Raw genomic sequence first — 25267 nt, forward strand, 5'->3', positions numbered from 1 at the left:
CCTTTAATAATCTGGAAGAACTTTTAGATTTGTCAGAATATATCAAAATATTAGTTTATATGGTAAACATCTGTATCTGAGACTATATTGTATGCAGCAAGCAATATTCATATAGAATATATTATGTTTCAATCATTATTTGTTTATTTTCTATCTGTACTAGAATTATTCTCATTTCTGATTTTTATGTCTTATGAAAGAATATTAACTTCTGCTTAGGTCTCATGTAAAGATATATATATATATATATATATATATATATATATATATATATATATATATATGTATATATATATATATATATATATATATATATATATATATATATATACATTTGTTTATAAATACTTTAATGATGTTAACTGAATAAATTCCTGGAATCCAACGACAAATGAAAAAAAATGTACCACCACCAAGGCAGTAAATAATTCCAGGAAAATTTGGATTCTTGTACTAAACAATACTCTTTATTTTACCACAAACGAAGATGTTGAGCGCTTTCATCAATGTACAAATGACTTCATCAGAACACAATGCATAAAAGCTTACTCCCTTATATATTAAAAAAAACGCCATTTACACTCATTATTCAATTAACATGTGGGCTGACATTAAGTAATTAGATGCCTCCAATTTCTATTCAGCCTGCTACTTAACAACGACCTTATAAAATTTCTTGTTAAATGTCTGCTTTATGAGTGTAGCTAATATATGATTAACCACAATCCAATGAAAATATTACATAAGATCCAAATCTTATGCAAAACTATACTAGCCATAACTGGACACCAGCTGGATAGTGGTAAAAAACATGCTATGTCCTTGATTTGAGTTTTGTACTAACAAACTATATACATACTTAACAATTTAAAAAAAGAATAAAAGGTGTGCATCAAAATTCATGTTATATACAAATTATGTATAAAACATTTTAAAATATTTATAATTATAATGTAATAATATATATATGTGATAAAATTATACTAAAAAAATACAACACTATATATGACCTATCTATCTAAAAAGGAACAACAGCACTTATCGCTTGACAATATACTTGACTAGATGTAATGCATATGTGCATATAATATGTAATATTATACTCTAACCAAGGGTTTGGTAGAAATCATTTCGTTAAGTCCAGGGGATGTAGCTGCATTAAGTCTTATCTGCCACCTGATTTCCTTTTCACTCAAGATTGCCTTAATATTTCCCCCTCTAGGGTTAGATGGTACCACTTTCAAGATAGCAAATTTGAAGCCACTGCAATCTGAGCTATTTATAAGATGACGAGATAATGCATTGTTCATATCATGTTTTCTAATGCAATACATGTGATCGTATATTCTGTTCTTAAAACAGCGATCAGTTTTCCCAACATAATAATTCATACATGTATCACATATTGCTAGGTATACTAAATGCTGTGACAAACAATTTCCATGACAAAATCTCACCTTACTTCTTAAATTGTTGTTTAGGGTGATAGAAAGTTCTTCAAAAATATACCTGCAGTAATTGCAACATCCACATTTTTTTGTACCCCCTTTGGATGTCTTCCCTTTCATCTGATGACTAGATTTAACTTCGATAATTCTCTTCATATTGTTCCCAGTTTTGTATACAAATTGTGGTCTGTATGGTACTTTGTCCTTAATAGTAACATCACTTGTCACTATATTTCAGTTGGAAGTAATGATGTCCTTTACTTCATTCGTATGCCTACCATATTTTAATATGCATGCTTTAACATAGTTGTCATTATTAATATTAATATTGGTGTTAATTTTGTTATTTCCCTCATTATTTTTCTGAAGTCCTATACCTATGAGTGGTGGATACTTCCTACCCTATTCCTGAGTAGTATACCTGATCACATCATTGATCATAGCAATGGGGTAGCCCTTATCCATAAATAAACTTCCAATATAAGATAATTCTTGCTGCATGCATTCCTTGACCGAAGTCATCCTGGCAGCTCTAATACACTGCCCCTTGACTATGCCTCATTTGGTGGCATAAGAATGGGCACTATGAAAGTGTAAATAACCGTTACTGTAAGTGTCCTTCCTGAAAATCCGTGACTGGAAGGACTTCCCATCACTATACAGATATACATCAAGATAATTAATCCCAACCATATCAAACTGATGGGTGAACTTGAGGTAACTGGTAGTATGATTAATATAATCTACAAATTCGATTAGTTTTCCCAAGTCTCCTTCCCAGAGAACAAAGATATCGTCCAAGTAACGGACATAACTTTTGATGTTAGACATCCAAGTGGATTGCAAAACAAATTCATTCTCCCAATCAAGAAGTACAAGGTTGGCGTATATGGGGGCACAGGCTGCCCCCATAGCTACGCCAGTCCTCTGTCTATAATACTCTCCCTCATAAAAGATATAGTTATGATCAAGTACTATATCCATAAGTTCAGTAAGTAGGGAGACATCATCGTGCCCTAGACCACTGAAGTTGTGTATACTGTTTTGGAATCTAATAATACCATCATTCTTGGGAATACAGGAAAAGAGATCCTGTATGTCAATTGTGACAAATATCAAATTTGGACTCCATAACTCTTGTTTGAAAATTCCCAGGAATTCCCAGGAATCTTTCATAATATGTGCTATGGTATTATACATGTGTTTCAATCTGTGATGTATAACTCTACCCAGTGGAAAAGCTTTGCTAGAGCTTCCTGAGATTATCGGTCTGAACGGGGGATCCAAAAGATTTTTATGTACTTTAGGGATCCCCGTGATAGTTCAACGAACTCCACCAAAAGAACCAGTTCGTATAGAGTGGCAAAGTGAAAAAGAACTATGCAAATAGATAGTACCAATGATGTAAATCCAGTCAAAATAGCGTACAACACACTTTAATACACGCTTTCATCATACGACTTCATCAGAAAATACTCAAAACCCATTTCAGCTTATTTAAATATACAATCAATTAACACATGATCAAATAACATAATTACACAATTAATTAATAATCAACTTTTTTTAAAAACTACTTACTAAAATCCACTAAAACAGTGCTTAAATATTAAATAAATGAAGTATATTTTGTTCTTTATTTATACCTAACTTTCTATATTTTAAAAAACATTTTACATTTATTGTTTCATTTAACCCAGGAAATTTATCTGAGTTTAACCTGACCTGCCATAATGTTTCCCTTTGTTCCAAAAAATTCTTGAAATCACCAGCTCTACAGTCAGGTTCACATATTTCAAGCACTGAAAATACAAATTTTTTAAAAAATTCACAATTAATAGAATGTTTGTATAAGGCATTTTTGTCATCTTTACATTTTATGCTGTACAAATGTTCTTTAATGCGGGTACCCAAATTACGTGTAGTCATTCCTACATAAAAAGCTGGGCATGCTGTACACATGCCAACATATACTACCCCACATGTATTACAGTCTACATAACCTGGAACTTCAAAAATTCTATCACTGTTCGCTATAGAAATGCTAGTACCTACAGAAATAAACCTACAGATTTTGCAATTCTGACAACAAAACATGCCTTTTTTATTATTTTTAATACCTTTCCTAAAGTCAGTATTATGATATTCAAACATATTTTTAATATTATGAGAGTTCCTAAAAACAAAGTGTGGTCTACTACCTAACACCTTTGAAACATCATAATTTCCTTGAATGATTCTCCAATTTTTTGTTAAAATTGATGCAATTATATTCATTTCACCACTCATTTCCAAGGAACATATAAATTCCTTTTCAGGGCTCTTAGCTTTACAAACTTTTATTCTATTATGATTTAAAGGTTCATTTAATATTGCTGGAAATAAAGATTCACGTTTTTCAAAGATTTCATTTCCATTATTTATTAAAACATTAATATCATAACCTCTATCAATAAATAGAGATGTTATAAAATGAAATTCTTCAACTAAATTTTTTCTTTTACTAGTCATCCAGCTGGCTCTTATATATTGGCCTCTTGGGATATTTTTGATAATATGTTTAGGATGATTACTTTTATAATGCAGGTAACCATTAGTAAATGTCTTTTTTCTGTATATTTTACTATGGAACCTATTATCATTAAGATCCCACCATAAACACACATCTAAAAAGTTCACAGTTAATCCTATATCACCAATGGTGAACTTTAAAAAATCAGAACAACTGTTAACCTGCTTTGTGAAATCTTTTACTACCATTTCATTCCCTTCTATAATGAAAATTAAATCATCAATAAACCTTTTATAAAAGACAATATTGAATTTCTCTTCCATAATAGACAAAATGTCCATTTCCCACCATGCCATAACTATATTGGCAAATGACGGGGCAGCTGATGACCCCATAGCAATGCCCTTTCTTTGCCTATAATGCTGTTTACCAAAAATGAAATAGTTGTTTTCCAACACAATTTCTAAAAAACCACAAATGGTGGAAATTATATCATTTGAAAATAAATTATTCCTAGTTAGATAAATACGTACAGCTTCAATACCTTTATAATGTGGGATACACGTATACAGTGATGTAACATCTAAAGTAAAAATAATAATAATAATATAAAAATAATCCCCGTGATAGTTGCCAATATAGAGAATTCTACTTTGAGGAATTTATATAATTCCTCATTAATTCTATTCTCTAGCAAAAATTCCTCCAAGTATGAGTCAATTCTACCATGAGCAATATTCACCTGGTTGAGGGAAGATGCTTCATATTGCATGGAGTTGTTTAACAATTCAAAAACTTTAGCTGTATACTTTTCTTGATCGTATAAAACTATTCCTCCCCCTTTGTCTGCTGACATGATTCTAATGTTCTGTTCACAAAGTTTATCTATGACAGAATAAACTTGTTGACTCATGTCATGGTCTCTTTTATTATGCTTACATTTCTTATATAAAGAATATAATTCTGTATTTATCACATTTTCAAAAGATATCAATGTTTTGGACATAGGTGGAGTAAATGTACTTTTCTTTCTCAAATCCCCCATGTGTCCTAGCTGTGGATGACTATTATTAAAAAACACCCCAAGATTCACTTTTCTTAAAAATAACTTGAATTCAACCAATGTATCAATAAGATCCAAAGATTTGTCAGGAATAAACTTCATTCCTTTCGAAAATACTTTAAATAACTCTGATGTAACCTTGCAAGTACTATAATTGTATATCTTAACTTCTCCACTTGTATGAAGTATACTGTTGGATACACAATTTTTGCTAGAATTTATAGTATGTGTGAAAGTATTCTCTAAACCTGTCATGTATATATTACTATCAAGGGTTCCACGGGGTCCTTCTAATATTGTCTGTATCTGTTCCATCTGTATTTCCCCTTCCCCTTTTGTTTTACTGATTGCCAGACATTCTGATCTCTCCCCCCTTCTAAAAAGATTCTTCATCAAACTGATGTAAATGTGAGGCATTCTCATTGATAACATACTTATTATCCTTGTTTTTCTCCTCATTCTGTTTAATGTTCCACCTATATACTGTTCCTTTCTCATATTGGGACATATCTCTCTGTAATTTCCTACATTTCCTATCAAAAACTTTCTTGCAATTGTTTTCTGCATAATCATATTGTTTACAATACAGTTTTTCCCATTGTGGGAATAATACATCCTTTTTAATTAATTTATTCAAATGTTCCACCTCCTGCAATAAACTACTCAACTTGGAATCATTACAGTTTACTATAAATTGCATAAATTGTTTGCCAAACCCATTAAACATATTATTGCACACCTTAATATTGTCTGCAGTCATCTCAACCCCTATGGGTTCCTTAAAAAATCGTAGCCCCATAGGGACTATTCCACTGTCAATACATTTATGTAAATACATGTTATCAACTTGTATTGTCTTTATTTTACTAAGTTTATTACCAAAACTATAAATCAATTCCTTTAAAGAAGAAAAATGTCCCTCATCTTCTTTACGTTTGTTATTGACATTGTTAATGTCATTAAATTCAAATGGCATGTGCATGAATCTGTCTATATTAAAATTATATGCACTGCTATTGTCTCCCAAAGGAGAACGCTGTAACACAGTACCTTTGGAATGTTTGCTTGCGACACCACTCGTCTTGTCCTCAGATGCATAAGTCCGTACTGGTGGTAAACGCTTGGGCTTTGCCCCAGAGATTAAATAAATATCTTCCTCATGATTACAGGACACAGCTGAAACGTTAAGAGTGCTTTTCTGCCTGTCCACAAATACATTGTCTTCCTTCCTCGGTGTACAGCTCGACGGTAATGGGGATGAAGACCTCCTCTGCCCGATCGGGATCTCCTCGTCGCTGCCGTTACCAATAGAGGACCGTGCTGACACAACAACGTTTTTGAAGTTAGGTTGCACTGGATTTATATGTGAAGCAGTCGGCGGTGTTAAGAGTTCGAGTAGACGAGTAATTTCGCCCTTGATTATGGCCATTTCTGAATGTATCTTATCAACATCTTATCAAGTGTTGTATTTTTTTAGTATAATTTTATCACATATATATATTATTACATTATAATTATAAATATTTTAAAATGTTTTATACATAATTTGTATATAACATGAATTTTGATACACACCTTTTATTCTTTTTTTAAATTGTTAAGTATGTATATAGTTTGTTAGTACAAAACTCAAATCAAGGACATAGCATGTTTTTTACCACTATCCAGCTGGTGTCCAGTTATGGCTAGTATAGTTTTGCATAAGATTTGGATCTTATGTAATATTTTCATTGGATTGTGGTTAATCATATATTAGCTACACTCATAAAGCAGACATTTAACAAGAAATTTTATAAGTTCGTTGTTAAGTAGCAGGCTGAATAGAAATTGGAGGTATCTAATTACTTAATGTCAGCCCACATGTTAATTGAATAATGAGTGTAAATGGCGTTTTTTTGAATATATAAGGGAGTAAGCATTTATGCATTGTGTACTGATGAAGTCATTTGTACATTGATGAAAGCGCTCAACATCTTCATTTGTGGTAAAATAAAGAGTATTGTTTAGTGCAAGAATCCAATTTTTCTGGTATTATTTACTGCCTTGGTGGTGGTACATTTTTTTTCATTTGTCGTTGGATTCCAGGAATTTATTCAGTTTACGTTGTTGGTCTTTCCAGTATGGATTCTTTGCATGAGGTTTCTGGTTTTTCAACTTCCATTACTAGGGAGGAAGTTGATAAGATACATTCAGAAATGGCCATAATCAAGGGCGAAATTACTCGTCTACTCGAACTGTTAACACCGCCGTCTGCTTCGCATATAAATCCAGTGCAACCTAACTTCAAAAACGTTGTTGGTACGGGCTGCGCTGTATAAAAACATAAAAAAGAAGGTTATAAACCCACAAATACATGGAATGACAATGCAGGGACCAGCAGACCAAAACCAACATGGCCACCGTATAGTGGTTGCTAAGGGGGGAAGCTGAGTCTACGACATGTAACTAAGCATTAGTAGGCAATCTCATGTAAATGAGGGTTCGGATACTGAAGCTCACAGTCACATAGCAAATGAGCACAGTCTGAGTAGTGTAAGAGATACATAAGGGGGAGGAATAGAGTAGGAGATAGGTGACATCACAGGGGGGAATGGTAGAAAGAAATACAGTTCATTGGAGGCCAGTGTAACATGACAGATGACAGGCAAAGATCATGGAAAGAGGTGTGCCACTAGATAAGTCATGGAAAGTCAAGAAATGGAAGGTGTACACTGTTACTTACACCAAAGTTTCTTGCTGGGTGTGCATGCACACGTGTGTGCACGTGTAAGGCAGTCTGAGCATGTGGGAGCGTGTTGGGAGATGTTTAACACTGTTTGCGTGGGTGTGCGCGCGTGTAGGGCAGGTTGAGTATGTTGGAGGCTGTTGGCAGACATGTAACAGTGTTTGCGTGGGTGTACGCATGTTTTAACCAGAATAAGTAGATTCTGAGCAGTGTAAGCACGTGTGCGTGCGTGTAAGCCACTGTGAGCGTGTTTCAGATAGTATGCACGTTGCTCCCCGCTGAGGAAACAGAGAGGAAAAAGGAAGCAACAGAATTAATAGGAAGCTAGCAGGGATAACTGCTGAAGCTAGCAGGTGAAAACAATTAGAAGCAGGCAATTACACAGGCAGAATAGTAGCCCAGCCCAGCACTTAAAACTATGCAAACAGTAGTGCAGGATGTTTCCCTTAAGAGACACTGCAAGACAGGAGTAAGCTAATAGAAGTGAAAACTGAAAAAGCTTCACTCATAGCAGAAATGTTAGGGGCTGCCATAGCTGTCATAATGAGACATAGGCGACTTGCTGAGGGTGGTGACAATGCAGATGGTGCCAGACAACCCACAGTGAGGAGATGGAGAAGAGTGTACAGGCCCAGGGTCACCTACCACGGGTTACATGAGCTGGAGATAGTAGAGCGCTATAGAGTGGACAGAGAGCACCTGCAGCAAATTGTTGAGATGTGCAGGCCTCGCCTCACACACAGAACCAACAGAGGGGAACCCATCCCAGTGGAAACCAAGGTGTGTGTTGGCCTAAGAATACTAGCAACAGGTAACTTCCAGAGACCAACTGGCGATATGATGGGGATATCACAGGCATCAGCCTCCAGGGTACTGCACCAGTTCCTGGATGCCATGTCAGCACATGTCGGTGGTCATGTATATTTCCCCAATGCCCGTGAGGTATTGGCCAGCAATATGCGTCTCTTCCAGCAAATAGCGGAATACCCTGAGGTACTGGGTGCAATAGACTGCACGCACATATGCATCAAAGCACCAGCTGGTGAGCGGGGTAGGGCCTACATTAACCACAAGGGCTTCCCCTCCATCAACTGCCAGGTCGTGTGTGATGCCCAGGGCAAAATAATGAATGTGTGTGCTGGCTGCCCTGGGAGTTATCACGATTCCCACATCTGGCATTTGACGCAGCTGTACCAGACATTTGCCAATGGGGACATCCCACACGGACACCTAGTGGGGGATGCAGATTATGCACTGGAGCTGTGGCTGATGACACCCATCAGAAATGCACACACACCTGAACAGGAACGCCATAATGAGGCACACGCACAAACACGTAATGTAATAGAGCGTGTGTTTGGGCTGCTCAAGTCACGGTTCCGGTGTCTGGACACATCTGGTGGAGCCTTGCAGTACACACCAACTACATGTACCCAAATTGTCATGGTATGTGCTATGCTACATAATATGATCTTGTGAAAACAGCTGCAGCAGGACCAGCATAGGGCCGGGCCAAACAGCCCTCCACCATTGCCATGGCCATCACAGGCAGAGCGTGACTCGGAGGAGGAACAACCTGAGCCTGCCCCAGTAGGCAGAAGGAGGCATGCCCAGTATGCCCTGGCCTTGGCAAAGAGGCAATTCATAGCACATACACTTTCTCAGTAGGAACCCTGGGAATGATACCCCCTCTGACTCACTCAAATAATAACATGGATGCCTAAAATGACATGACCTGCTCACAAACATGTACAGGGAAGTGTAATATGCACATCTGACAGAGGCAGCCCTGCAGCACCACCTGAGGCATGAATGCTATGTGTTAAGTAATGTAACACCATGTACTATATGCACACCTGAGCATCCTGACTAACATCCACCCTCACCAAGCATGAAGCCACAAAATGATGATGGAATGATCAAGTGCAATAACTGGCTGAAGTAATGCAGTCAGTCAAAGGGGAGCCAATGTGTTTCAGGCTTGGAAGATATGTGGAGCTTGACATGATGCACCACCTGCTAGGGTTGGCGTGCACCTATCATGCCATGCCCCATGGATACCGGCAAAGGCTGTCAGTACCCACAGCATGCCCTGAATAGGTAAGTCTCAAAACACAAACCCACCTTCATAGGTTCTACAAGGGATAGGAACCTAGATGTAATGCTACCCAATGACAGATGTATAAACAGCAAGATGTGTGCAGTGTAAACGCACACAATATGGAAAATGTAGATACCAGTCCTGTAATAGAGAACTGGGCAAGGCTCACATCAGCACCCTAACACTACCAGGTCACACCTCATACTGTGCTGTACAGCCGCAAAACATGGAACAAGCTACAAAAGGAGGGTGACTAGCAAGAAATGGCAAGGATAACCACACACCCATGTTGGTACCACAACAAGAAGCAGCATGGAATAGCCATGGTCAAATACCAATGGCTAAAACTGCCTCGCAGTATATAGCCTGCTGCAGACTACTGTCCTAATACCAGGAACAGCACCTGGCCTATGTCGGAATACATGAATTTATCAAGCCCCCCCAAACCACATTATATTGCTTGACTGAAAATACCCAGACATACACTGGTAGCATTGTACTAGCACCAACACAGTAGGAGAAAATTACCCAGATTCAATAAACCAAAATGCCCAGGAACAATGTACTACTCCCACAAGAGGGGTAAGCATATTGGATGTGATAATCAGCAACATGTGTACTGGATGGCAAGATGAGAAGTGTACCCCTCACTGGTAAGACCAGACCATAGAGTAATCACACTGGATATACACACCCTGACCCCAGTCCCTGGCCAGAATACCACAGTGAAAAACATGTGTAAAGTATAGTTTGCAGCCCTCAAAACCAATGTTGAGTCCACAAAAGGCCCTGTGCAAGTGCAGAATATGGGACACACCACAGAACATGTTATACAGGCATTCCATGAAAACAGCCAGGAATGCTTGGAGTATGCAATCACAAATAACAACAACACACAATGCCATACACGCAGGCATCTGGCATGCTGGCCTCCAGCCATTACCAAACCATGCAAGAGAATGAGGAAGCTACCACATGATAGAGCAAACATAAAAAGGGAAGTAATCACTGACCAGTAGTATGGCAACAACATATGTCCACACATACAATCCACTAAGTCCAGCCACAACAAGTATAATCTGTGAATCCAGTGGCAATGTGATGCCAGTACCAAGTACACAGACAACCACAACACCCACCAATAAATACAAATATATTTGATAGATGCATCCATGTATCCAAACCAGAGGTTGAGCTCCAACAACTCAGTACTGTCAACACTAGTCAGGAGGAGAAGGTAACCACATACACCACAAACCCAGTCCCACATAGACCTACCACAACTGTAAACCAAACACATAAACACAGACAAATATTCCCGGAGGCCTTAATTACAAACACACCACACCAACAGAAGCCTCCAAAGTAGATCACAAGCAACCACAATCTTCAAACATAGCACATGCAACAAATAGTACGCAAAGCTGCTGTGCCAAACAGTCACAGGCCAGAAGGAGAAACAACATGCCTGATACAGTCGTAATAGGTGTCTGTATAGGCAGACACACAGCTGTCCCACTCACCAGACTGAACAAGGGAAAGGGTAGAGTAAGCTGCTTGTAGGCTGCCACAAAATGCCACATAACACAAGTACGCAGGTCACCCCAAAGCAAGCAGAAATATGATGCACTCAATGTCCATGCTGGTGTGAATTACCTGAGATGTACCTCCCTGGTCAACGTCAAAAGAGACATGGATGGTCCCTCCGAGTATGTACCCCATGGCGGGATGACACTGGCTGTGTGCAGCATCCAACCCTCACCAAGAATGATGCCACAGTACAAACACAGAATGCTCATGTTTAACAGTTGGCACAGTTACAGCTGTCAGTCCAAGAGGGTCTAATGTGTGTCTGCTTGAGATGTCAAGCATGACAAGCCATGCTGCTGTTACAGGGATGGTTGTCAGCTGTTACCCGTGTGCATCTGGATACTGGATAAGGCCTTTGCCGCCTCCATAGAGCCGTATGTAGGCAAGGCCAAAAAGACTACCCACCACCCTAGAAAACATAAGTGGTAGGAAACATAAGGGTAATGCTGACCAATGCCAGATGTGTAAACTGCAATATGCATGCCCCTGAGGCACTTCCCATTATGGAGAACATTGATGTCTGTCCAGTGACAGAAGCCTGCTGCAAACCTAGTGATAGCATTCCAGCACAATTAGGTTATACCACATATCATGTGTTATGGCCCCAACACCTGCACCAAAACATCAAAGGAGGGGGAGTATCCATATGCAGCACAGACACCCATATTGCCAGGTAACTGACAATGCACAAAGCAGCGGACACCACCCATGTGAACATAACTGTAGTCAAAACTGCTGTACAGTCTGTAGCATGCGACAGACCACACTCTCACACACAAGAACTCCACCCAGACATCCGAAGACACTGGACAGTATGAATGTCCCACCAAATACCAGACAAGGTACACACAAAGTAGCACATAGGTGTCAAACCATTATGTATGCAAGGAGTAATCAGGGACCTAGGGACACAGGTCGACATTAATCTGTCATGTGACACCCACAATGCCACTGTGGCTATGAAGACTGTTGATACTGGACACCGTATCATGAAAGGATTCACATCAACATCAACAGAGGTCACTGTGCTGCTGTACTGTTCCCTTATCAGACCCATAATCTAGTACAATGACTCATATGGGATGTACCATACATGACACCTGCAGCGGTTCGGAAGACCTCATAGTTACCCCACCAACAGGATAAAGGGTGTGAAATATATGTCATATGCTGCCTGGCTGTAGACACCCCAGCTGACTGCAGTCACACACTGCCTACACAGAGGCATTGTATGTCTGTTGTACAAGGCCATGTCCAACACAGGAGTAATGGAAATGCTACACCACAGGAAATCAAAGCCATTGGAGCTGTGAGAGTCACAGATGTCAACTTCAACACATAATGAAATAAGATGTGCTGGAGGGACAGATACATAACCCATAGGCTCCCCACACCCAGAAACAGGATCCCAATCCATGGTAGGCAGAGCCCCTTACTGACACCCCTCAACAGGAATATTGCCAAGTGGATGGATGACCGTACATGTATACTGGGGGTCCCCACTGTGTCACGACCAGACAGAGGCACAGTGAAAAACCTCACAAATGACCATAATTGAACATAGCAAGGGGTGGCGAAAGACACACACACTCTAGCTAGGCTTACTAATGGCCTAGGGAGTCTAGCCTACTATGAACCCATGAACCTATGAAGATACAAAACGTAAAGGACACTAAGGATAATCACAAGGCTTACCCAACTGATGGTAGGAACCATGTTGGGCATCCACAGATATGCTCCGAATCACACAGATATTACAAACAACATACCAAACACACACACATATTGTTAACATAGAACCTGTCAGGTGTAGTGCAAACACCTCCCCCCCCCCCGAGTGCAAAATACCTATCCCAGCAGATGGTCCCCTGACATTGCAGATGCTGAGGTAACAGCCATCATCTGCAAAGCAGAACACACAGCAGCAAAGGTATGTGATGGTGTCCTGTGCTGAGGCCAACATGGACCCTAAGAATAATGGAATTCCAAATCACACTACTGCCCAATGTCAGCCTTACCACAGGATATGTATCCAAAGAGCAGTGTACAACAACAGTGGTCCATCACAACAAAAGTGTTGCCTGAATGGATACTCCAAACTACCACCCCAGGATCCTGACAAGCTTGTTCTGCACAGCTATGGAAAGGATCAGTATGTACCGCAGACAGAAGGCTATTGTGGACCTACTGATACTGGACCCTACACACTGTGGCTGTTGTAACTGCAGAACCGGCCCCTAAACATGTCTGACCCATTTGAAGCAGTCATTAAGGTCATTGATGAGGGCTATGTGGTCCACATAGTGTAGCTGGACCGTGCACATGCTTCTAGACAATACCGTACAAGTTCAGTATGGATATGTTCACCAGCTTAAATTTACACCCCTATGTCAGTAGAGGGGTTGAAAAGCAGACCAAGGACAGAACTGACATGGTCAGACATGCCGCATTCATGTCAGACTACAAAGCGGATATGAGTGGCATCCCACAAGGCCTGGTCTTGCCCCCCCACCCCCGTTCTGTATACATGTCCCATAGGTATAGGCCAACATGGAAGGACTGTGATTGAGCATGTATGTAGAGGAGTACAAACAGCCCACCATATCCGACCCCCAGCTGACACAAGCAACCCACAAAAGGGCCACCTACAAACAGACAACTGTAGCCATAGCCATGTCAGCAAGCTAATTGCAGAACTGTGTATAGACAACCACCATGGATATACAGTAAGTGCCCACAAATTACCACACAGGTGTTAACCCATGAGGTACCTAACATGTAATGTGAGACCTGGGTACAAAAGGTGATAAATATCCTGCACTGGACAAACATGTGGCTGTAGTGTTCGTAGAAACATGTACCATATACACACCCAAACATGAAGGTTGGCAGATGTAGATAAGGGGAACTCATTGTGGCTCTGCAGCCATCCTCCATCAGCATCACAACTGACTACAATAGCCCCTGTGGGATATATCACAGCAGACACCTCCATCAACTGTAAAGTCCACAACAGTACCCCACCAGGGGTAGCAAAGAGCATGAACAGATGCCATGTGTTGCCTGAGTAAACAAACTGCAGCCCCACACACCGCCATCCTTCCCAGCTACAGAAAAGCTGTGCCTGATGTATGAAGCCATGTCCAACCTGGAATGAATGAACATGTTGCACCTTGTACAATCTGAATGGCAGTGAGCTACTCACATGAGAGACCTGAACCCCAGCACTGACATACATAGGACAAGCTGTACAGAATGATCCATAACACAGAAGGCACCCCCACACTTCAGTAAACTCCTGGTACAGGTCAGCCAGAGAGCCACATATCGACACCCCTCAAGAGGCATCCTGATGAGTGTATGGGAGATGGTAGGCTACCCTGGGTATCACTGTTATGTCAGAGGTAGACGGAGGCACAGTATACTAACCATGACATATGTAATGGCAAACTCCAGTTACAATGTGTGTCAAAGGACAAACACACCCTGTGAGTAGCATCAGAAATGGCCTAGGGAACATCGCTAGTGTTTGCCAATGTCCACCCATGTTGTGGAATACACTAGCGATGTTGGACGAGCCTGGTGTAGGTAGTCCATATCTGAACATATTGCAACATGGTCATATGTGCACAACTGGCCCCTACACAGTCTGTTGTGCTCACTATGAAGATGTCAAGCAACCATAGGACTAAAGCCCAGGATACTGTCCACCACAGTGAAAGTACCGAACCAGTACACTATATGGTACTACAGTGTTAGGTCATTATGAAAGTATGTTGAGAACTGTCTGCAAAGTATCCCATGCAATCCCTGCAGGCACAGTATAATCCCTGTTGTGGCAGACATGAAGCAGTTGGCTAGTAAGTACACAACATGACACCCAACACACAATCATAAATGTGCGATATTGTCGAAGTTCACACACACCCAAATATGTGGTGGACTTCAGAGTGCAACATATGGAAAACTCACACTGGGCATGCTCGCACACTTTGATAAATGAGGCATATGTCAGACAACATGCCATGGAAAGGCTGAACTGGGCATGCTCACACACTTAGGCCATATCTCCGTTTAGCAGTTGGCCACACATATCTGGTATTTGTACGTGTCAGTCCAGGAACCAACCACAACACAGCAATCAGCCCAGTGCACACAGTAAATGACCACAGAGACATAAGTGATATAGTGGATCGCCGTCATATGCAAACATCTTCCACAGATACACAAGTTGGTCATAGGAACAGGGAATGTTATGGCAATAAAGACCTGCAAACAGTAGAACAGCAGAACAAATATTGTGCATCCGACAATTGAACATATGGGTGTAGAAGTCAATACTAGGCTTCTTGCCCCAGGGAATGACAGCTCATCCATAGTGTGCTTGGCAGCTGCATCCCCAAGATAGTAGGCTACTGTGCCACTGTAAATTAGGTCACAGAAGGCAACATGTGAGGCTAGTGAGCTGTGCCTCTGTCAAGCAGGGGCACCGTGGAGGTCTCAGGGATTGAATGTGCTAAGCCACAGCCATGTTGTTGGTGTGTGCTGTGAGAGGGTTGCTGAGGATCTCTGACAGTAGGTGTCCGATCAATAACAGACTGCGGGGAGCCCTAGCTGCATTCTCTGGACGATTCCACTGTCAACACTGTGTTGTAATGAGTATGTGTGAATGAAGTGCCGTGCCGGAACTGTCCACAGATGTCCTCCCTCTGTGGACTACAGCTCTGCAATGTATTAGGTCACTCTGTCTGTTGAACGGCGCATATATGGCTGGTGTACAGCTGACAGGTGTCTTGTTGTGGAGCAGTCATGGGTATATGTGGGATAGCATGACCAATGCAAACTGTACACATGCTCATAGAATGCAATTGTCAAGGATTATGCTGAGTGGCCAGTATAGTCCTCCAGCATGGGTCCTCTGAAGTCATCCACCCAGTCTACACAAGTGTAGAGTCTGCTTGTGCTAAACACAGTTTGTGTGCAGTGACAACCTTGCCTGGGGGTGGAGATGAGATATGGATGTCCAGGGAAGGTGGGTATGGTCAGATATCAACAATGGTGGTCTACCTCTGGTGTGGAACAGTGAGTACCCACGTTGCAGATGGACAGGTGCAATATGTATTCACCCATGTGGCTGTGGTGTGTGGTACTGCCATAGCACATGGACCCACAAATTCTAGTGGCTGTAGGGTAAAGTGGTAGAGGCCTGAGTAGTTCTCACACACAATATGCCTGTACCTGATGTTAACAACTGGAATGGTGTATGTGAATACTTGCATATCCTGGCACTGTTCCCAGGGAAGCTAAGTGTGTGTCCTGGATGTGGGTGTGGTGTTATGGACTGGTTGTGTTGTGTGTTACAGGTCCTGTGGTCCCAAAGCATGGTATAGAACATAACCTGCCAGTGCGATGTGCATATCTGACCCTGACATAGGTGGCTGCAAATGCATATATATGCTATCCCCCACCTGACAGGTAGTACTACATCTACATACCTCTGTAGAAATAAAGATGGCAGCACCCTATAAATACTACAGGTGTAGAATAGCAGCCCAGTAATTCGGATAGTGCGCTCTGCTAATGTGTCTCCCTCAAGTGTCATAATATAGTTAGGTAGGGGTTCGAATCCTGCAAATGCTCAGTGTGTGTGGGTAAGTGGGGTTTGTGTGTGTGAAGGGCTATGAGAGGGAAATGTCCCTTTTGGCAATTGGGAGAACACACTACAGGATTCACACTCCCCTTTCTAAACACAGATGATGTCAGCACCCTATAAGTACAGCAGGAGAAGGGAAGCCTCCTAGTAATGCAAATAGCATGCTTTGCTAATGTGTCCATATCGAGTTTCATAGCATAGTTAGGTAGTGTATTGAAGCCTGCAAATGGCAAGTGTGTGTGTTTGGATGAGGGGGGTTAGTGTGTGTGCAAATTTGTGTGAGAGAAATGTCCCTTTTGGCAACTGGGAGAACACACTACAGGATGCACACTCCCCTTTCTAAACACAGATGATGTCAGCACTCTATAAGTAAAGCAGGAGAAGGGAAACCTCACAGTAATGCAAATAGTGCGCCCCGCTAATGCGTCCATCTCGAGTGTCGTAACATAGTTAGGTAGTGGTTTGAATCCTGCAAATGGCCAGTGTGTGTGTTTGGATGAGGGGGGTTAGTGTGTGTGCAATTATGTGTGAGGGAAATGTCCCTTTTGGCAACTGGAAGAACACACTACAGCATGCACACTCCCCTTTCTAAACACAGATGATGTCAGCACCCTATAAGTACAGCAAGAGAAGGGAAGCCTCCCAGTAATATGAATAGCGCACTCTGCTAATGCGTCTCTCCCGAGTATCGTAATGTAGTTAGGTAGGAGCTTGAAACCTGTAAATGGCACATGTGTGCGTTTGGATGGGAGTTTGTGTGTGTGCATTTCCGTATGTAAAACATGTTAGTTTTGGCAATCAGGAGACCACACTACCTGATGCACATTACCCTTTCAAAATACTGATGTTGTCAGCACCCTATAAGTACAGCCAGAGAAGAGGAACTATCTAGTAAACCAAATAGTGTGCTTTGCTAGTGCGTCTCTCTCACGTGTCATGACTTAGTTAGGTAGGGGAATGAATCCTGCAAATGTGCAAGTGTGCATGTGTGTAGGGGTAGTAGGGTGTGTGTAAATGCAAGTGTGAGAGAACAGATCCTTTTGGAAAATACTACAATACACCAGATGCTGCATACTCCCCCAGTAAACACAGGGGATGTCACAACACTATCAGCACAGCCAAACAGGGCTAGTTGGCTAGTAATGCCAGTAGTGCGCTCTGCTACTGTGTCTATTACCATTGTCAGAGCACAGATAGGTATGTTTTGGTAACCCACAACTGCCACGTGTGGTTGTGTCACACAGTATGACCTTGTGTGGGTCTTTGTACATAACAATGCATGCCATTGCCTAAACCAGCAATGGCATTGCACATGATGTATGTGTGTGACACATACATAAATACCTGTGACCTGCAGTAGTTACCATGTCTGACACATGCCTCAAGTGGATAAATGGTATTTGCAATGTATACCAATATGACTGTGTCTTACTGTGCAGGGTCCGTGGTATGTCTCTATACAGTGTGGGTGTATATGGTGAAATACCTACAGCAGGGGATACACATCTGGTCTGGGCCATATAGTGTACATGTAGTCGATGTACAGGTGCTGCATGTTCCCACCTGTTGTGGTAGTGGTAACATGTCATTCCACTGCAATCCAGTGACCACATGCTGTGAACCCTTCAACTAGTGTGTTGTAGCTACAGTAATGCTCACACACACAATGTTTGGCTGGATGCAGTCCAGCCATATAAACACAGTTCTTGAGACTGTCATATTGCCAGTGTTGTTATGGAGGATAGGTGGTCTTCCTGTGTATGGGAGGGTTGTGTGTGCCAGGTTATGAACCAGATGGCAGTCTGACACACTGTTAGCTGTGCATGATTAGGCCCTGATGGTTATCCTTCAGAGACCCTGAGACAGTGCAAATATGGCTCACACTGCTGAATCCTTTACATACACATTCTATGGACACCTAGTGGACTGCATGGATTGTGCTATCCCATTTAACAACAGGACTCACTACTCCAATGGCAGGGGACCTGTCTGGTAGACCCCAGCCATTAATAAGCTGTACAACATCAGGAGGAAGCTACTACATGATAGAGCACAATCCCAGACTGGGAAGGCATCTGTGATCTGTACTAGCAGACAGCTACGATCACTCATGAACTTTTCTAAGGGCCACTTCTACCGGACAATTGCACCAAACACGTAGGACTATCACACAGCCTTCTTCAGTTATCTCAGGAACCTGGGTGGACACTCACTGATATGCTGTGAGTTACTGCATACTGACTAAACTTACCCTGAACCCATTGGCATTGCCAACATCCTGGCAAACAGGTTCAGTGCAGATGCCCCCCCATCCCCCCTAAGGAGCAACTATCCATCCCAACAGAGTATAGCCTCCCTGACATCACACAGTAACAGGTGATTGCTGCCCTCCCCAAAGCATACATCACAGTATCAATGTGACCAGATGGTGTCCCAGCCTACATCTTACACGAGCTTCATGACAGACGTAACCCTCACATTACATCAGTGTTCAATATCAGAGTTACTACAGGATATGTACCCAAGGAATGGCATACAGTGACAGTGGCCCCACTCCACAGAGTTGGTGCCACAATGGACCACAGACAATATTGCCCTATAAGCCTAACTAGCCTGTTCTGCAAAGCTATGAAACATATTGTCATGGGACTCATACACATACACATCGGGAACCTACAGACACTGTGTGCTACACATTTCAGCATTGTTGTGGGAAGATCTTGCCTCTTGAACCTGTTTGTATTCTTTAAACAGCTAACAGGTCCATCGACATAGGGACGGTTGTCCACACAGCCTACCTGAACCTTGCAAAACCCTTCAACACAACAACCCACTGGGCCATTATGCATAGGCTCACCAGCATCGATATGGACACATATCTCACACAATGGATTGATACCTGGATCAGGGATAGCACCCACATGGTCAGATTTGAAGGTGCCATGTCTGACTATATACCAGTTACATTGCATCCCACACGGCTCGGTCCTGGGACCTCTCTTGTTCTGTATATATTTGTGTGACATACAGGCTACCACAGGGGGAATATGGCTGAACATGTTTGCACTTGACTGCAAACTGGGTGCCATGATCAACTCACCAGCTGCCATATGCATACTCAAACAGGGTCTCACAGAGATGGATGACTGGTGCCTGAGCCATGGCCTACAGCTAAATGCTATTAGTTGCATAGTCATCCCCTTTGGGAATAATAACATGCCCACACATTACCACATAGGTAGTACTCCATTACATACGGTAGGAGTTGTTAGGGGTTTGGGGACATGACTTGTTCGTACTGTCGCCTTTGACATTCACGTTGCCAAAGTGGTTGGACACACCTTCTATGTGGGCCACCTTATCCCATATGGTTTCACATGTAGATCGAGTGAGGTCATTGTGCCCCTATACTCATCACATCCATGCTTGGTTACAATGCCACATTTGGGGTGTACCTTACCTGACACCTGCAGCAACTGTACTGGCCACAGAAGTTCCTCACCAAGCAGATCTAGGGACTCAGACAGATGCCCTGCACAGTTTGGATGCAGTAACTCCAGCTCTACTCAGTCACTTACCACCTACTCGGATATGATGTGTGCCTGTTGTTTACAGATATACCCAACCCAGAATTACTGGACATGCTCCACCTCAGGATATCCGACTCTCTTGGAGCTACACACTCCAGGGACATATACCTCAGCACAGATGTTAATAGGACATGCTGGAGGGACAGATTCCTATCCCAGAGGCTCCACTCACTCCAGAATGTAATCCCAGTTTCACATAGGCAGAGCCACCCACTGACCACCTACAGGAGACATCTTGACGACTGTATGGGTGATCGTATGTTTACCCCTGGGATATCTTCTGTGTCCCTGCTAGACAGAGTCACAGTAGCCTAAACGTACATGGGCTATCTTGCGTGACCTACTATTCACACACACAGTGTAGTAAACTGACAGGGTTGTGAATGCCAAACACACTCTGGCTAGGCTTGTACATGCCCTAGGGCAGATAGCCTAGTATTGACTTCTGAACCTATGCTAATGTTCAAGATGCACAATGTTTATTGCTGATACTGTTTGCAGGTCTTTATTGTCTTTGCTTTACCAGTTTCTATGAACAACTTCGGTATCTGCAGAACATATTTGATTATGACAGGGTTCCACTATATTATAGATGTATCTGTTATCATATAACTGTGTGCACAGGGCAGATTGCTATTATAGTGACATGTTCCTGGGTTAACACATGCAACTGCCAGATATGTGTGGCCAACTGCTGTACTCAGACATGGCCTAAGTGTGTGAGCATGCCCAGTTCAGCCATTCCATGTTTTGTTGCCTGACATTTGTCTCATTTATTCAAGTATGTGAGCAGGCCCAGTGCGATCTTTCAGTATGTTGCTATCTGAGGTCCACTACATTTGTTGATGTGTGTGAACATGACCAATATTAACATTTATACTGTGTGTGTTGGAAGTCAGGTTCTGTTCTTACTGCAGGACTCACCTTTGTGTCATAACTCGACAAGGATTATGCTGTGCCTGCAGGGTTTCCATGAGATACTTTGAATAGACTTATCAACATTCCTTTATACAGACTGACCACAGCAATACTGTCATGGTTTAGTGGTTAAGTACTTTGACTATAGTGCACAGTATCCTGGGTTCGAGGCCCATCACTGCTTTATATTTTCATACTGAGCAGACCAGACTGCTTAAGGGCCAGTTAAGCAAATATGAGCATGTTGGCTTTTGTTCAGCTATGCCCTACTTAGACCAAGCTTGTCCGACATTGCTCATTATTCACCAGCATTGCTGGACGTTGCCCAATATTACTCAATAGTGACCACAGTTGTGCTAGTTGGTGTGTGTGATTTTGTTTGCATGTACTACATGGTGGTAAATGCTGTTTAGCACTGCTTTATATTGCTTAACACATGGCAATCATGACTTAGGTGATGCTGCAGGGCTGCCTATGTCGGATGCACATACTACACTCCCTGTACATGTTTGAAAGCAGGTAGTGTCAACTTAGGCATCCCTTTTACTATATGTGCGAGTCAGAGAGAGGTATCATTTCCAGAGTTCCTACTGAGCCAGTGTATGTCCTATGCTTTGCCTCTTTGCCAAGGCCAAAGCATACTGGGCACGCCTCCTTCTGCCTACTGGGGCAGGCTCAGGTTGTTCCTCCTCCGAGTCACGCTCTGCCTGTGATGGCCTTGGCAATGGTGGGGGGCTGTTTGGCCCAGCCTATGCTGGTCCTGCTGCAGCTGTTTTCACAGGATCATATTATGTAGCATAGCACATACCATAACAATTGGGGTACATGTAGTTGGTGAGTACTGCAAGGCTCCACCAGATGTGTCCAGGCACTGGAACCGTGACTTGAGCAGCCCAAACACACGTTCTATTACATTACATGTTTGTGCGTGTGCCTCATTATTGCATTCCTGTTCAGGTGTGTGTGTGTTTCTGATGGGTGTCATCAGCCACGGCTCCAGTGCATAGCCAGCATCCCCCACTAGGTGACCATGTGGGATGTCTCCATTGGCAAATGTCTGGTACAGCGGCATCAGATGCCAGATATGGTAATCATGGTAGCTTCCAGGGCAGCCTGCACACACATTCAGTATTATGCCCTGGGCATCACACATGACCTGGCAGTTGATGGAGGGGAAGCCTTTGAGGTTGAAGTAGACCCTACCTCGCTAGCCGGCTGGTGCTTTGATGCGTATGTGCGTGCAGTCTATTGCACCCACTACCTCAGGTTATTCCACTATTTGCTGGAACAGATGCATATTGCTGGCCAATACCTCATGGGAATTGGGGAAATATACATGATCACCGACATGTGCCAACATGGCATCCAGGAACTGGTGCAGTACCCTGGATGCTGATGCCTGTAATATCCCCATCATATCACCAGTTGGTCTCTGGAAGGTACCTGTTGCTAATATTCTTAGGCCAACACATACCTTGGTTTCCACTGGGATGGGTTCCCCTCTGTTGGTTCTGTGTGTGAGGCATGGCCTGCACAGCTCAACAATTTGCTGCAGTAGGGCTCTGTCCACTCTATAGTGCTCCACTATCTCCAGCTCATGTAGCCCCTGGTAAGTTACCCTGGGCCTGTATACTCTTCTCCGTCTCCTCACTGTGGGTTGTCCAGCAGCATTTACATTGTCACCACCCTCAACATGTTGCATATGTCACCTTATAACAGCAATGGCAGCCCCTAACATTTCTTTGTCTCAGTAAAGCTTTTTCAGTTTTCACTTCTATTAGCTTACTGCAGTGTCTGTTGTGAGAAACATAATGGACTGTTGTTTGCAGAGTTTTAAGTGCTAGGCTGGGCTGGGCTAGTGTACTGCCTGTGTAATTGCCTGATTCTGATTGTTTTCACCTGCTAGCGCTGCTAGTACTCCCTGGTAGCTTCCTACTATTTGTTGTGCTTCCTTTTTCCTTTCTGTTTCCTCAGTGGAGAGCACCGCGCACAGCAGCTAACACGTGTGCACACATGCTTACACAGACTAAAACTTGCTTATTCAGGTTAAAATGCGCGTACACCAGCACAAACGCACTTACAACTTTTTAAACAGCCTTATACATGCTTACTCCGGCTTAAACACGCTCACTCACACTTACACACATGCAGTCTGTCTTTCTCGGGTTTACAGGCACGCACACGCGCGCATGCACGCTCAGCAAGAAACTGTGGTGTTATCCACGGCATACACCTTCCATTTCTTGGCTTTCCCTTGCCTACCTGTTGACACACCTCTTTCCATGATGTGTAAATGACAGCTGACACATGCCACTCTGCTCCAATGAGCTTCACTTCTTTCATACATACCCCCCTCATGATGTCACCTATCTTCTACTCTGTTACTCCCCTTATCCTACTCCTACACTCCACTGACTGTGCTCATTTGCTATGTAAACTTGCGATTCACTATCCTAACCCTCATTTACATAGGATTGCCTACTAATGCTTGGTTACATCTCTTAGACTGAGCTTCCCCCCTTAGCAACCTCTACTCGGTGGCCATGTTGTCTTCAGCCTGCCATTCCCTTGCATTGTACATTAACAATTTCAATAAAATCCACGTATGGGTTTTAATTTTTAGTATTCTGGGTTTTAGAGCGCAGCCCATTTGCGCTGCTCTGCGCTATGCTTAAACATCGGAAATTGGCGAAAAAAAATAAAACATTTTTATTTTCATATTGCATCAGAAAACATTTCCAATGGCCATATATTTGGCCATCGGCATGCTTCCTGCACTGGAAGCAGCCTTTATTTGGAGCTGTCACGGCTCCGTTTTGCTATTTGCAGAATGGTACTCAGTTGTCAACTGAGTACATTTCTGCAAATAACACTGCTCTTACTTGGACAGGTTCGGGTTTGCTGAATTGCAAATCTACCTCATTTGCATGCCTTTCACCTGCAATTGAGGTAATTTGCATATCCCAGCCCTGTCCATGTAAGAGCCGTTTTAGGAGCTCTCTTGCATGCCCCTGCAGGCTGTTCCTGGATCGCTCGTCGGACATGATGGCTGCATGGAGTCTTACTCTACTCTAAGACTCCGTGCAAGCCTTCTTGAATCTGGCCCCATTTCTCTCCTATATGTATATATATATATATATATATATATATATATATATATATATATATATAAAAGTAATGGTGAAGTGCAAAGCAGAGAGCCCTTGGTAAAAATAGTGTGTTCAGTTTTATTGAGGGGTACGCTCATCAAACATTTTTGATTGGAAAATGTCTTTACAGAGGATTTGCCCATAGCAGCCATGTAATGACAGACAGGCACATAAATGATGAAGCAAATTCCTCATCCATGTAAGATTTCTGATTTCACAGTTGAATCCATGTTCTTGTTTTATTGCTCCATTTGTATTTATGTTTATTTTTTTCTGTGAACAGTAAATTCTATAATTAAACAAGTGGAAGTAGTTATCAGAAGAAGCCAATAATACATAAAACTCAAAAAAGTTAAGGGAACAAGGAAAATAAAACAAGTATGACATTTTTATAATCTGGTATTGCTTTAGTACTTATCAAATCAAACTGCTGTCACTGTGTTAGTGTGAGACAGGTAATGAAGACCACAAGTAATCATTTACTAAGAGTGAGATCTGACTTCAATGAATTTTACTTA

Source organism: Protopterus annectens, chromosome 8.part0 (genome assembly GCF_019279795.1).
Source record: "Protopterus annectens isolate FY-2018-M chromosome 8.part0, PAN1.0, whole genome shotgun sequence".
NCBI lineage: Eukaryota > Metazoa > Chordata > Ceratodontiformes > Protopteridae > Protopterus > Protopterus annectens.